This window comes from Mastomys coucha, unplaced genomic scaffold (assembly GCF_008632895.1).
Source record: "Mastomys coucha isolate ucsf_1 unplaced genomic scaffold, UCSF_Mcou_1 pScaffold21, whole genome shotgun sequence".
Lineage (NCBI taxonomy): Eukaryota > Metazoa > Chordata > Mammalia > Rodentia > Muridae > Mastomys > Mastomys coucha.
Window position 1 is genome coordinate 75,596,263 of NW_022196904.1, and position 14,917 is coordinate 75,611,179.

Sequence of the window (14,917 nt, forward strand, 5' to 3'; positions counted from 1 at the left end):
TTTCTTTATTTACATGCGAATTTCTCCATTCCCAGTTTCCCCTCCAAAAAACAAAGAAACAAACAAAATACCAAAATGCCTCAACAGGGAGGACTCCACTCCTCTTCCTCATGCTTCACACCTGGCTACCAGACCCTACTGACCTTGGTGTGGCAGTCACTTGCCTAGGTGACCTCAGTCTTGCACCCCTTGCTGTAACCCCCGCCTGCCTAAGTGACTCTTGTCATCTGCCCTGTTTGCTTTATGCTATTTAAGCCTGAATTTCACCTTGTACAAATACATTCAGATTCACCACACCCTTGTGTCGAGTCTGTTTGTCATCCGCCTACTTATTGCCCACCTGACCAGAATTCTCATCCCTTGGAAACTGGGGTCCCTGCAAAGAACCCGGTCAGTGGCATGTGTCAATGTTTTCTATATCTTCTGCACCTGAGATTCTCTCTTCTATCTCATGTATTCTGTTGGTGATGCTTGCGTCTATGATTCCTGATCCCTTTCCTAGTTTTTCTATCTCCAGGGTTGTCTCCCTTTGTGATTTCTTTATTGTTTCTCTTTCCACTTTAAGATTCTGGATGGTTGTATTCAATTCCTTCACCTGTTTGAATGTGTTTTCCTATAATTAGTTAAGTAATGTCTTCCTCTTAAAGGGCTTCTACCTATTTACCTGTGTTCCCCTGTATTTCTTGGAGGGAGATATTTATGTTCTTCTTAAAGTCCTCTATCTCATCATGAGATGTGATTGTAAATCAGAGTCTTGCTTTTTTGGATGTGTCAGAGTATTCAGGGTCCACTGTGGTAGGAGAACTGGGTTCTGATGATGCCAAATAGCTTTTTTTGTTGTTGTTGTTGCTTATGTTCTTGCCCATGTCTCTCGAGATCTGGATATCTCTGGTGTGAGCTGGTCTTGCTGTCACTAACTGTGGCTTCTCCCTCATGCCAGCCTGTGTGTGTGTGTATAGTTCTCTCTAGGAGGAATTTGGGTATGGAGAGCTATGGCACAGGGTCACCTCCTGTGTGTAGATGGAAACCAGCATGATACTGTCCCTGGCTCTTCCTTGGTTCCTGTGTCCTGATGGCTCTGGCAGATCCCCATTGGGCCAGGAATTTGAGCAGAGGTGATGGTCTTACCTGTATTCACAGGTGTGTAGGAACTCCTGGGAGATCAGCTCTCTCCAAATGGTATTTGGGTATCAAGGGTTGTTAGCACATGGTCAGCTCCAGAAGCAGAGGGAAACCTAAGGGATCCTGTCCCAGGCTCCTTCTTGGTTCCTGTGTCCTGAGGGTCCTAGGTAGGTCCCTTGGAACAGAAGTGGTGGTCTTACCTGTGCTCATAGGTGGTGTCAGCACTCATGGGAAACCAGCTCTCTCCCACTGCAGTTTTTGGGCATGGAGTGCTATAGCACAGGATCAGCTCTGGGTATTGTGGCACAGGATCAGTTGTAGGCACAGAATGAAAATGGAAGGGTCCTGTCCCAGGCTGCTCCTTGATTCCTGTGTCCTGATGTTCCTGGGCCCCCATTTTTTCTTAATCTCCTTCTCTTACTTAAGGATAAAGAAATACAGATAGAAACAAACAAACAGACAGACAAACAAACTAAGAAACCATACTCTAACTTCCTCTTTAGTTTCTTCCTTGTAAAAGACCACAACAACTTGTAAATCATACCCTACAATGATAACATATCTGTAATACATAAAATGACCAAGACTCATCCAACCCAACTTAAGGTATTGGGATGATGGTCTTCTCATAATTGCTTCCTGCTGAATTAAGGGAAATAATTCCTGTTTAGGGCCCAAAAGAAAATTGGAAAATGGTTAAGTCAAAAGAATGCCAGTTGGTATCATTTGTTGTTGAGTCTATGTGCTGACAAAGTTCAGTTTTTTACTGAAGTCCTGACTGCAATAATCAGAAAGGCTAGATAAACCAAGGTTATAGTATTCATATATATATATATATATATATATATATATATATATATATATATATATATAAAATTATGAACTTATTATAGTAAATACAGAGTATATATGAAGTATATACAGAGTATCATAGTAATTGCAGCAGTAGAAGTAAAACATGGTCAGTTTGGTTTCTGTCTGCAGTTTCTTATTTCAAACCTTTCTGGAGGTTTTAATTACAAAATTCCATTGAAATAATATATGCACATACTTTGTTCTATGGGGTTATTCCCCAGTACTCCAGGACTATTACTTATATAGAGGAGAATTTTTCTGGGAAAAATTTTTTAGACCTATTTATAAGGCCAGGTAACCTTAATATGTTGGTGATATATTATTTACCCCCTATTTGAATATATAAAAATACATATTCCTAAAATGTGCTGAATCTGTTTCCAAGTTCTATAGCAACAACAAAAAAATGTACTTTAAGGCTCTGAGTTCTTTCAAGAAGAGTTCAGAAATTAAATAGAACTTGTAATTAAAAAAAAAAGATATCATAAGAAAGAATTTAACTAATTCTTAAATGTTAATATATTTTTAAAATATTGGTCTTTTAAGAATAATATTAATAATTATGATTTAGAAAAAGCTGAATTCCTGTGATTTTTTATTGTTTATTAATATGAGCATCTTTGTTTATCAATAGTCAGACTGATTGATTCAATGTGAGTTACCTAGCAACAAAATTCCTTCTTCTTCTTTATCAACACTCTACAATCTCACCCTAAAGCAACAGATTGATCAATCATCAATCAATCAATCAATCAGCACTTAACCAATAAACAGCACTTAAAAAAAATATTGCCATGGAAGCTTTAAAGAGGCACAGTTAGTGCCACAGCACATCCTTTAATTGCCCACATCTTTATTTGCATATGGTAGTTGTACTGTGTCAGTGGTCTCATTCCAGTCATCTAGCTTGCCTACAAAGTCAATACTGGATCCTGACGGGAACTCCTCAAAGCTATCCTGTTGATTTCTTGTTTTGAAGATCCCACCGCTTTGGGTCTGCTCTAGCAGTTCATAGATGAGGGAGATGATAGGGTGGGCCAAGACAAAGCCCTGGATGTAGGTCTAGATGGTAGCTTAATTGTGTAGCTGACTATATTGCCTGCATCCACAATACCAGGGTGAATTCTCTAGCATAGCCATTGCTAGCTCTCTCAATTGTTCAGGTAACAAAGGGTAAGGTCATCACTCCCACTAGGCCATCACTGCCAACTTATCTGGACCCCTGCCATTGAGGTCACATCCACTTTGCTGCTCAGATGAGATGTAGGACTTGTATACCCAACTTCAGCAGCTGGGGAGAAGCAGGGCCACTTCTTCCACTCTCATGAACCTGGAGCCCATTCTATAGCCAGCTGGGGATAGAGTGGGGAGGATTCACCCTGTCCCATACCAAAGTACTGCAAATTACTTACAGGACCAGCTCTCTCCTATGCTTATGACCTAGGGCCAGCTTAACTGAACTGTAGCCACCAAGGTCAGCAGTACTGTGCTGTCCAAATGATGGTAGGGCCTACTCTCCTGAATGCTGTAACTAATAAAGGGCAGGGCTAGTTCTACTCCTTTTATGACATCTGGTACAGTTCTCATGACATCTGGCACAGCTCTCCTCTGTGCACCAGGAAGCAATGCATGAGTGGGAAATAGGGTATCTCTTCCTTGCCCATGCTATACTATGGCAGCTAAATGGGAGTGCCAGCTCCCCCATACATACACCTGTACCAAGTCTGTTTTGCTTCTCAGGTGTGGTTCAGGGCCCACTCTCATGAGTAACGCAGCCAAAGAGGAATGTATCCAGCTCTCCAGAGTGCCACAGCCAGTGGGAGTAGGGATACTTCTCTAGAAACTTTGTACCAACATGTTACCAGGCAGCACCCAGACCAGGGAAATCCACAAGGGCTTTAATAGTAATATGAGCTACAGACATTGGCATAGACTGTTATATGGCTACAGATCCCAATATGGTCTTTAGTGACAGCACCAGCTGCAATTTCACCATAGTCTCAGGTGGCAGAGTGGGCATACTCACATCAGGGTATCCTCTTCATCTTCTTAGCTCCAGTTCCATTTCTCAAATGCTAAAATTATCCCACTTCTGTTTCTATCCTAGATCTCCACTATATACAGTCATATCATAGATGTTCTAGTTGCAGGTGAACCACACTACTGGGAGACATGTGTGTGATAGTAACAGGGAGGGCTCTACTAGAATAATTTATAGTTTAGGTATACTAAATAAGTGTTTTATAGTACTTTGGTCTTCATTGGGCAGTGATTTTTATCATTTTAAGGAGACAGATTTTGCATAGTTTTCACTTTATTATTAAGAAAAAATACTACTTGAAAAAAGAATCAAATTGATGTCTCTCCTTCCAAAAACCATGTTACTTGACCAAATGACATCATTGTTCTAAAGCTGCCCCTATCAATGACAGAGTAGCACACACTTCAGTTGAAGTAAATAAGAAAGAAATTGGAAGACAGAAAAAGAATCACAAATCAGTAAAGATTTTATTAAAGTAATACTCAAACATAAAAAGCAACTCAAACATGGCTTTGTATTTTAACATATTAGAATTATTCGCCCTACATACATAATACATACATTAAGGAGAATATAGCCTCACTTTAATAACATTGTCAAAATCACAAAAGTCCTATTGGCAGTTATTTGGGTGAGCCCTCCATTCCTGCAGAAAACTGAGGAATCAACTGTATAGTTCCTCCCTTACTGTACTTACCTTGGAGGTTCTGCTTTGTTATTTTCCACAAACATAATATTATCAGTTACATACTGTCTGAATACTCATTTTCAGCAAAGATACACAGGGAGCACAATTCTCAGTAAACTTAAAGGGAATAAGACATCTTCTCCTTGCAATCCTGGCCATGATGTAGGCACTGTGCACTTGGTAGCACCACATTCTTTCTTCTTTCTCAGCTGATTTTTTTCTGTATTGGCAAGGTTACAGAAAAATGTGATTTCTCTTAGAAGAATCATTTGGATCCTTGAGGCATTCAAGTAGTTTCCTCTAGGAATTCCCTTTGTTAATGGTCAAAATGCCTGGTCCTGTGAACAGAAGAAGAACAGAGATTCTTCGCAGCAGAGGAACTAAGAATGGTGTTCCAAATGACTTTATTAATTGCCACTGCTATTGTCAGAGCTCTTTAAATTATGGCTACAAAAGTGTAGGCTTAGATATATCAGTCTGCACAATTTTTTTTCCACTAAAACCCAAAAGCTCTAACTTAGAAACTACAAATTAGAACAGTATAGAAAAGCCTTTATTTGTTGCCTGAGAACTACAAAATAATAATAAAAAGAGTACTGGGTTGGTATCATATGAAAAATTAAAGTGTTTGGCAGTATAAAAGAAAAGAGATATCCTACATGAAATAAAGTCTGGGCAGTTTCATATGCAAAAAGCATGCACAGATGGTAAGATTGGTGTCAGAAGATTATAATATTGTTGAGTGAATACTGAGTTGATAATTATGTTTAATGAAAAAGAAACTGAGAAAAAGTTTCGCATTCAACAAAACATGTTGACCCTTTAAGAATTATTTTTGTTGTTTAGCAACAAACCATTGCTGTATATAGTTTGGGGATAGATAACGAAACAATGATTTTTTTTTTTTATTTTGTGAGAAATTTGTTGCTATTAATCATATATAATCAGATTATTACATCTTTACAAGTATTATTTTGCCCTACTTCTTTTTCCCACAGTGTTACTCTCTAGTATTCTGTCTTCTCCTTCTAATTATTATTTTTCTTTCTAAAATTCACACATTTGAGTATATACATGTTGAATGTATATCTCTCTCTGGCTTAGTTTTCCAAACATGTCTTCATCAGCTTGAAGATTAATAAAGACTAAAATACAATATGGTAAGACCATGAATATAGTAAGAAAAATAGAGGACAACTGTTGAGGTATGACTTACAAGAATATGCATTAATTAAAACAGTTGCATCACAAAATCATCCCAAACTAGAATAAATAAAAACCCTCATTAATGCTGTGTTATAGAGTCCCACATTTGATTATACTTTCACCTCCTATATAGGTAGGCACTTAGCCCAAGACAATGAAAAGCAGAAGGCAAGAGAACATCATGGATGGAATCTCAAAATATGATATTTGATTTTTCTGCCCCCTTTTCCTACTAGGAATTCTTAATAACCCAATTAGCAATACCCTAGGCCTAGAAGTCACTATATTATTTCAGATAATTTTGTTGCCTTAGATTAAACAAGCAAAACTCTCTCTTCACTACCTACACTCAAATCCAAATGTCACCTTTTATGTTCATGAGTTTATAAAAACATATATAAGTGCTTCATTTTCTTACTTTTTGCAGATTTATAAAAAATATTTCAATGTGTAAATTAAAAATCATACTTAATATTTTTAAAAATACAAAATATTTCACAACATGGTACCTATATACCCATACAATTTTAGAATGTGTGAATATTAGTCTTTTTGTAACTGGTTCTTACAATGTTGGATACTGGGAAGTAAAGTATCTTTGAATCTAACATCCCCATTTAAACATAGAGATTATAAGTTACAATATATCCAGTACCACAGGTTGAGTCCAAAATACTAAAAGTGAATGCAAGGAGACAGTGAGAATATATGTTATATTCTCAGTTCTTTCTGCACAAAGGGAGAGGAGGGTCCTGATATTATTTTATTTTATCATTTTGTTTATATTTGAATTAAAATGTAATCATATCATTTCTGTCCCTCCATTTTATGCCCGGAAGCTCCATTTAGGTCTTAATTGGTTGAATACTGCAAGTGGTTTGTGATAGGAATTTTGGAGAGTTTGGAATTTTGAACTGGAAAAGGTCTAGCATGCTGTAATTAGAGGTTAATGGGCTACTCTGGTAGAAGTTGAGAAGACCAGAGAACCAAGAGAAAATGTAAAAAGTAGATGTCTATCTCAAGAGGTTTTAGAAAGAAACACAGACATATGATGGCGCAATTTTAGCAGCAAAAATTTTTGTCTACTGCAAGTGAATCTGGCTGTGTCCATTTGTACACTTGAGCGGGACTAAACTCAAAGAAATGGACTAAGTTGTTTTATGGAGAAAAATTTAGTACAGTATAAATTAAGGCTTTATATGGTTGTGTATCACCCTGTCAAATGAGATTTATAGTGGGGACACAAATTTAAAAAAAAAAAATTGCAGCTTCTGAAAAAAAAGACAATGAGTATTGTGAAAGTTGTGGAGAAGTGAATTATTAAAAATTAAGCAAAACTGATTAGGGACTACATATTTTGCACTGATACAATAGATAAAGTACCTTGAAAATCAGTTCTTATTTATCAACAGTTGTATTTTACAACCATTCAGATTTATTAAAAAAAAAAGTGACTATTGGGGCTGAGAATGCATCTAAGAGATTCCTTGCTGAAAATAGCCTTTTAGAGAGCTTTTTCTCTGGTTCTGTTTACCCAGGTTTTATTATTAAGATACGCAGAAGCCACTTTATGTATGGCAGATAAAGCCAGGTTATATCTCAATTTGGTAGAATAATTCTAATGTATCACCCCTTCAATGTTTAATTTTTAGGCATGGAGAATGTCACAGTTTTGGACAGAGGAAATGTATACCAAGTTCACGAACATCAATGAGACCAGGCATGAATGTCAGGATTACATTGCTTTATCAATAGCCTTGGAAGGTCTTTGTAGGAAGCTGTGCAGATGAAGCCCATGTTATAGTGGAGATTCTAGTACAATGGAGTTGCCAACACAGTGAGATATTTGCCTAAGAATCCTGTAGCTACAGTGTGAAGCACCCTAAGAGAGATCATATTTGCTTCAAGTACTAGAAGTTGTGTCCTGGAACCTCCAAGGCTCATGGAGTTCTAAGGACATCACTGCAGTGCTCCAGAGATAGACATGGAGATGATTGATTTGGTCTTTTCCCTATTTGGGTTTTGAGTTTGGGTTTCTTTAGTCTTGATTGTCATTGTTTACCTCCTATTTCTTCTTTTAAAGTGGGAATGGTTATTCTGGTAGATACATTATTAGAAATATTTTTTTAATTTACAAGTATTAATATTTAAAGGTATTTTGAAATTCAATAGAGAATTTCTAGTCTTTGGAACATGTTAAAATTGTTAAGATTTGGTGGTTCTATTGATGGGCTAAATGTATTTTGTATTAACATGACAATTGTATTGTAATAGTATTCTAGACCTTAGCACAACTGCCTCTATGATGTTTGTAAAAATCAGGCCATAAAAATCAGCATGTAGGTACCACCACTTGCCAATACAAAAACAAATACCTAATCTATCAAAATTTTTAATTCTGGGAAAGTTTATAAATGTACTAACCTTCTTTTTTTGGCTTCTTTAGTTCTGCTTCTGGCTAACTGCTTGTTAACTAAATTATGTCCATCCCGAATATGGATTTGTGCTTGAAAGATCATGATCAAAATGGCTAAGAGCTACACTGGAATCCAGAATACCCAGTATCATCTCTGAATGAGTAATAAAGAATTTCTGTTGGCTTAAATCAGTGTACAAGTACTCTTCTGTGGTAGATACCCCATAAAATTTCTGGGGCCTGCAATGAAATCCCCAGAAAAAGGCCTAAAGGTATCTGGGGGCTCAGCGTCACAGACAGTTGGGAAGAGTGCAGTGATCTAGAGGCTTCAAAGAGTCCACAACCTAAGATGTTCCAGGAACACTGGACTCCTTTTGACCAATTACTGCCAAAGATTCAGAAGAATCTGAAACCTGCATCCTAGGGAAAAAACATTAGAATATTACCTGCTCTGTCACCTTTGCAGATAAATTCTCACTAAACTACTCATATGGGGACCACAAACTTTCTCATTTTCTCAGACCAAAGTATGCTATGACACACCTTGACTGTTCAAACAGGTATGAGAAGATTCAACCAGGTGCCAGGATTATGCTCAATCCATCCAAAACAGAATTAGTATACATCTTTGAGTCTTCCATAAAGGCTTTTCATTCGACTTTCTAAGAGACTCAGCCAACAACTAAATCCATTCCCAGTTTCTCCTTGTTTGAGCCCATTGAAATCAACTTGAGCAGGATCCTCCTATATCCCTTAAAAGATGGAGGTACTGTGTTTTGAAATATTTTGTATTTTCAAAAATATTTTAGTGTGATTTCTAATTTACATTTTGACATAATTTTATAAGCGTGCAAAAACTAAGAAAAGGAATTGAAAGACATATATGTTTTATAAACTCAAGAAACTGAAAGGTGACATTTTGATTTGAATATAAGTATTGAAGAGAGGATGTTGCTATAGGTCTCTGTAATGTGATAGTTAATGGATACTCAAAGTCTTGCATCTTTGTTTCAATTCATTGGAATCAAATTTTAATTTTTCTTTTTCCTTTTTTTTTTTTTAGTTTTTGAAGAGGATGGTTATTGTTGTGTTCTTTTTTGATCTCTCATAGATTACTATATCATCTTCACGAGAAGAGAGAATGAGAGATGGAATATCTGCTTCATTTGAGTTGTGAAAACTACAGAAGATTTTGTCCTGAGCTCTGTATAGGTGCCAGACATATTACTTCAGATGATGGATATTATCTGTATATTTCCTGCAGTGTTTTATTATCTCTACACTTTCAGATGACTCAGGTGACAAACTGTCTGGTTCTTCAGCCTCTGCCTAATGCTGAATTTTAATTGGGTCCATTCTTACCAGTTCTGTGGAAACCATTACCTATCTAAATTACATCTGGGTATTTTGTCCCAATTAAGGGCTATGTTCTAAAAGTCTTTGTACTCAAGAGGGTGCCAATGATTTAGATAAAAGAACAAGACTGGTGACTTTTTAAAAGGCAGTACTCATATTTTGCTAAAATGAAGACTTGTACAATCCATTATATATAGGAATATTTGACCTAAATATTCTTATGTCTGTAAGATTTTGAGTATTTTAAAGTGAAGAACACAGAGCGTCATTCTCATTTTTGAGTGAAGAGCAATGCCTATGTAAGTATACTGAGACCACGGTTTTTACCTTGACCTTTTCCTCTTGTTTATTTGGGGAATTCTCCAAGAACCCCTTGCTTCGGTTTGAGAGATTTAAAAAGAAAAAGAAAAAGGAATTCCACCTACAAGTATGGAATATTTAGGAAAAAATATGTCATATTTTTTACCGGAGATACAACCAGTAATTTCCTTAAGAGAATGTATGAAGACAAAGTCTATTACTTTAAGAGAATAGCAATCACAGAAAAATCTTGCTATTTTATTGAAGTTTTTTAAAGTGTGATAGCAATATTGTCGGTATGGGATACTAAAGCATCATACATAAATTATAAAAGCTGATCATTGTGTTTCTGTGTCACTTGACTAACAAATTCCTTTTCTTTATTCCATAGGTAAAAAATGTGTATAACATGTAAGCAAATTCTTTATTTATATTTTAAATATATCATATTATATAATATTAATATATATATATATATTGCGCATATAAATTAGATACAGATTGCCTTGTATAAAAATTATATAAACCCATTTTTACAACATTTTAAGAGATTTTTATTTAAGTTTTTGAAATTATAATAATAGTATATTATCTCCAGATTCCCTTTCCTACCTCCAAACTGTCCCTTGCTGTCTGTCACTATCATAATCTTTTTTCATTAATAGATGTTTCGCCAACACACATAGACACATGCATGCATGCACATGCACATGTATATATATTCCTAACATATATGTATGCATGTTTTCCTGTGATGGATATGTGCATACCACTTTTTTACAATGCCCTTAGTTCACTATGTGTGCTGGAATTTGAACCCAGTTCAGATTCCTCTGCATGACCAGTAAACATCCCTAACTCCTGAGCTAGTTCTCTAGCCCCTTTCCTAACAGCTATAAAGATTTTTTTGGCTGGGAGCTAAATCATGAAGACTTTTCTTAGTGTTATTTGATATTTTATTTCACTAAAAGTATATATTTAATATATGGAAATCATATACAGTTTCTTTTTAAAGACATAAATGATGTTTAATATATCAAGTATACAAAACCACACTTATAAATACTGATAAGATGAATGTTCATTCTTTTTAAACCCATATTTTAAAATTCTGTCTCACCTATATATGGCTTTCAGCAGAAAACCAAAAATATTTTTTAATATTTTAAAATAAAAGTAATAAAATTTAAAGTAAATTGATAAAAACCATGTATAAACTTTAACTTTATTATTCATAAAATATGGAATGATCACCTTAAGAATAACTTAAAAGCCGTCATCAGATTTCACTATAATTTTAAAAGTTACATTTATAGTTGGAATGATATTTTGTTTTAAATGTGTCTATTTTTTATTATAAGAAGTGTTAGTATATTTTATTACACCCAGAGAATTCACTCTTTTCTCTAGGGTTATAAAGTGCTTGAGATGTTTCATTAAAAGTAAATATTTGTCTTTTCAAGTTTTCAATAGCTTGGATGAAAAAATGTTAAATGCATCTGTATTTTAGCAGTCCTAAAAGTATGCATATATCAATATCCATCAAGGAAGTAAACACTCGGACAGTCAGGATTTAATATAAGTTTACTTACACATTTCTTCAGGAATTAAATTAGTGCCAGCTTGATTTTAAACATGGATACTTAATTTTGCCAATTAAAAACTGTAATATTTGAATTTTATTAATACTAACTGATTTTTAAAGAAACTAGTCAACTTATTACAATGTTTGTCTAATGTTAAGTGACTATTTCTAAAAACCTATATACAAGAAATATACAGACTGTACAAGCTTACTAAGAATATATTTGTGTATAAAAATAATTTATGTATGCAATAACCCCTTGAAAATAGCAACTATGTATCTGAAGAAGAGTGGAAGGGTACTTAAGGGAGGATTTGGGGGAAAATGTAATTATAATGGAATTCAAAAACAAAAATTAACAAAGAAACAAAAACAAATCATACAGAAGCCCAATGGAATACTGCAGGTACCTTAATTTAATTTTGTTTTTTTTTTTGTATACATGCTATAGGAAATTTTCCAAATATGTTCAGTGAAAGTGATAAAAACAATAGTGTCAGTTTTGAGTTGCTCCAAACCTTATGAGAAGATTTTATTTTCACAGTACAAACAATCCCTTTTATAGAAGGTTAATATCCTTAGAAATGAATACTGTTGAATATTATACAATGTTTTTCTGTATTGGTTGAAATTAGCATCTTTACATCTATTAATATGTCAAGATCATTGAATGCTTACACTGAAAGTTTCTAAATTTTATTTGATGAAGTTTGACATATTTAATGCACTAAATATAGAATCTGCAATACTTGTTCAAAATTTTAAAATTTATCAGTTATTCACCTGCATTCATTTTATTTTGGTGACATTTTCCTGTTTTGGTATTTATGTGTGATAACATTATTAATATTACTTTATGAATGTTAAATACTATATAAATAAAAATTTCCTCAATTTTATTGAATTTATCCTTGAAACCATATGATCTTTAAATTCTTTTTTAGGGCAATAAATTCTTAGCCTGTATCCTTATTTGTTACTTATGCTCTCTGAAACAAATGTATCTTCCTACTGTTTGAAAAAAGGTAAGTCTATATAACTTACATAATTCTAGAAATTAATTCACGTCTGATTATTCAATTTGTTGGCATACATATAATAATCTTAGTTCTTTTATTTCTGTGTTATCATTTTGATTATTATTTCAAAAAATTTTACTTAAAATATTACTATATCATTCCCCTCTTTCCCTTTTGTTCCTGTAGGCATTTCTATGTCCCCTTACTCCAACACCTAACATATATACCTACACTCAAATTGATGTCCTATTTTCTTTCTTTTTTTTTTTTTTAACAGATCTTGCCTCGAGTTTATTTGTAAAAACAGCTTAGGACACCGGTCATCTGCAAACAGTGTGTAAGTAGGTGTGTCACAGCAATCCATCTGTCTTCAAACTAGCAGGAGCCTTTTCTATGGGGCCTTCACAGGGGCCTGGGCTCCTTTGGGAGCCCTGGGCTCGAGCTGAAACCTGGGACTTACCTGGAGCTTTGGCCTTTGTTTGAACCTTGGGCTTTGGTTGGCAGAGCCTTTGACCCTTAGCCATGTAGCTTCGAATCTTCTTCCCAAGCTTGGGGTGAGCGATGAATGCCAGACGGCTGAGTTTGTGGCTGAGACCCTTTGGCATCTTGGGCTTAACCGCCTGAGTCTTCACCAGGGCCTTGATGGCTTCTGCACGTGCACTCACTGCCTTTGCATTGTTGGCCTGCATCTTCTTCAGATCTCTCTTGTGCATCTTGGCAAAGCGCATGTTCCTCAGGAACTTGGGGTCAACCCCTTTTAGAGATTCGTATCTTTGTGACCGGGGTTTCTTGATGCCATTTCTGTGCCATTTGCGGGACTGGTTGTGTGTGGTGTGGTTCTTGGACTTGGCCACGTCTGGACGGTAACCCACGGCTCCCACAGTGCCTGGGGTCGTTCTATTTTCTTTACTATCACACACACACACATACACACACACACACATACACACACACAGAGTTTGCAAAAATATATAAGCACAACCTGAAGAATCCATATATTTTGTTCATTTGTATTTATATAATCTCAGGGATGGTAACTTTATAACTAGTTATAAGGTTTATCTTGGTTCCTGCTGTCAGTAGTCATTAGTTGCTGTAACATCACTTTAATATCTTTTTTTTAAATTTTATTTATATAGCATTTCTTTTCATTATTTTATTTTGGTTTATTGGTTTTACAATTTCTATAAAATTGTTCTTTGTGTAACTTTTCTAACACTATTATTTAATGGCAGTTGCTTATTATTAGTTAAATGGCATTCAGTGATGAACATGCTGGCTACAATAATTGTCATACTGTACTTCTTTGACTTGATGTATTTTCTAAGTTGTATTTTTATTTTTTCTTTTATCTATTTTTAAATTGTAATTCATAGGCATTTATGACTTTTTCTATTTTATCATCAATATCTAATTAATTTTGGAATTGGAAAATAAATTTGGTTTAATTTGATTTGTCTTTTAACTTGTTAAGACTTATTTCACCTCTACATATGACACACCAGATGTGTTTGGCTCAGTGCACTATTGTCCAGGACCACCCATGCTGTTGCAGAATGATGAAAGATGGAATGCAGGTATCTTTACAGCTGGGAATTAGCAGGCTAAACAACTGAAGGATTTTATCGCTAGAGAATACTTTGTATGCATTTATTCTAATACTTTTCAGGAATTTTTTTTCATATATTTCTCTTAAATTCTATTGGTATGTAGTGTTCACACTTATGACTTTTAAGTTGAATTTCAGTAGGATTGAAGGCTGAACATGAAAATCTTATAAATATTTTCCTTGGGAATTTTTTTTTAAATCTCTCAGTTTGCTTTTACAATCAGATGCTCAGATGTTGAAAGCACAGATATCTATAATTTAAATTTGTTCCTTTGGTGCCTTTTTATTTGGTAATGATCTTTGACTCTAGTAATGTCTTTTTAACCTAAGTTCTGCACTGCTTTAGAGCAATTGTAAAGGATCTCCCAACCAAACATACCATAAACCTACTCAGGCCCTTAGTGGCCACTTGCCTCAGCTGCCATTAAATAATCCCTTTGTAGATGTGGTACAAACTCAAAACCTAATGTAAAACCACTTTCTGCAGTCTTTATGCTTACTATATTGTCGCTTAACCTCCAACATCATTTTTTATATTGGAAGTATATAAATTGAGTTTTTAAAATATTTGCATAGATAGTGAAAATTTATAATATTCATGCAGATGACACCTTCTAAAGTAGTTGGATCTAACTGCTCAATATTGTGTGGGGCTTAAACACAATACCACCCTATACTTTTCCCAAAAACCAGTGTTGCATAATCATCCTGACATGCCAT

The 14,917-nt window shown here is 34.9% G+C and overlaps 1 pseudogene; it reads right to left on the bottom strand.

Annotated features, from left to right (window-relative positions):
- Positions 1–12,979: 12,979 nt before the first annotated feature.
- On the bottom strand, positions 12,980–14,917 carry LOC116101285 (annotated as a pseudogene).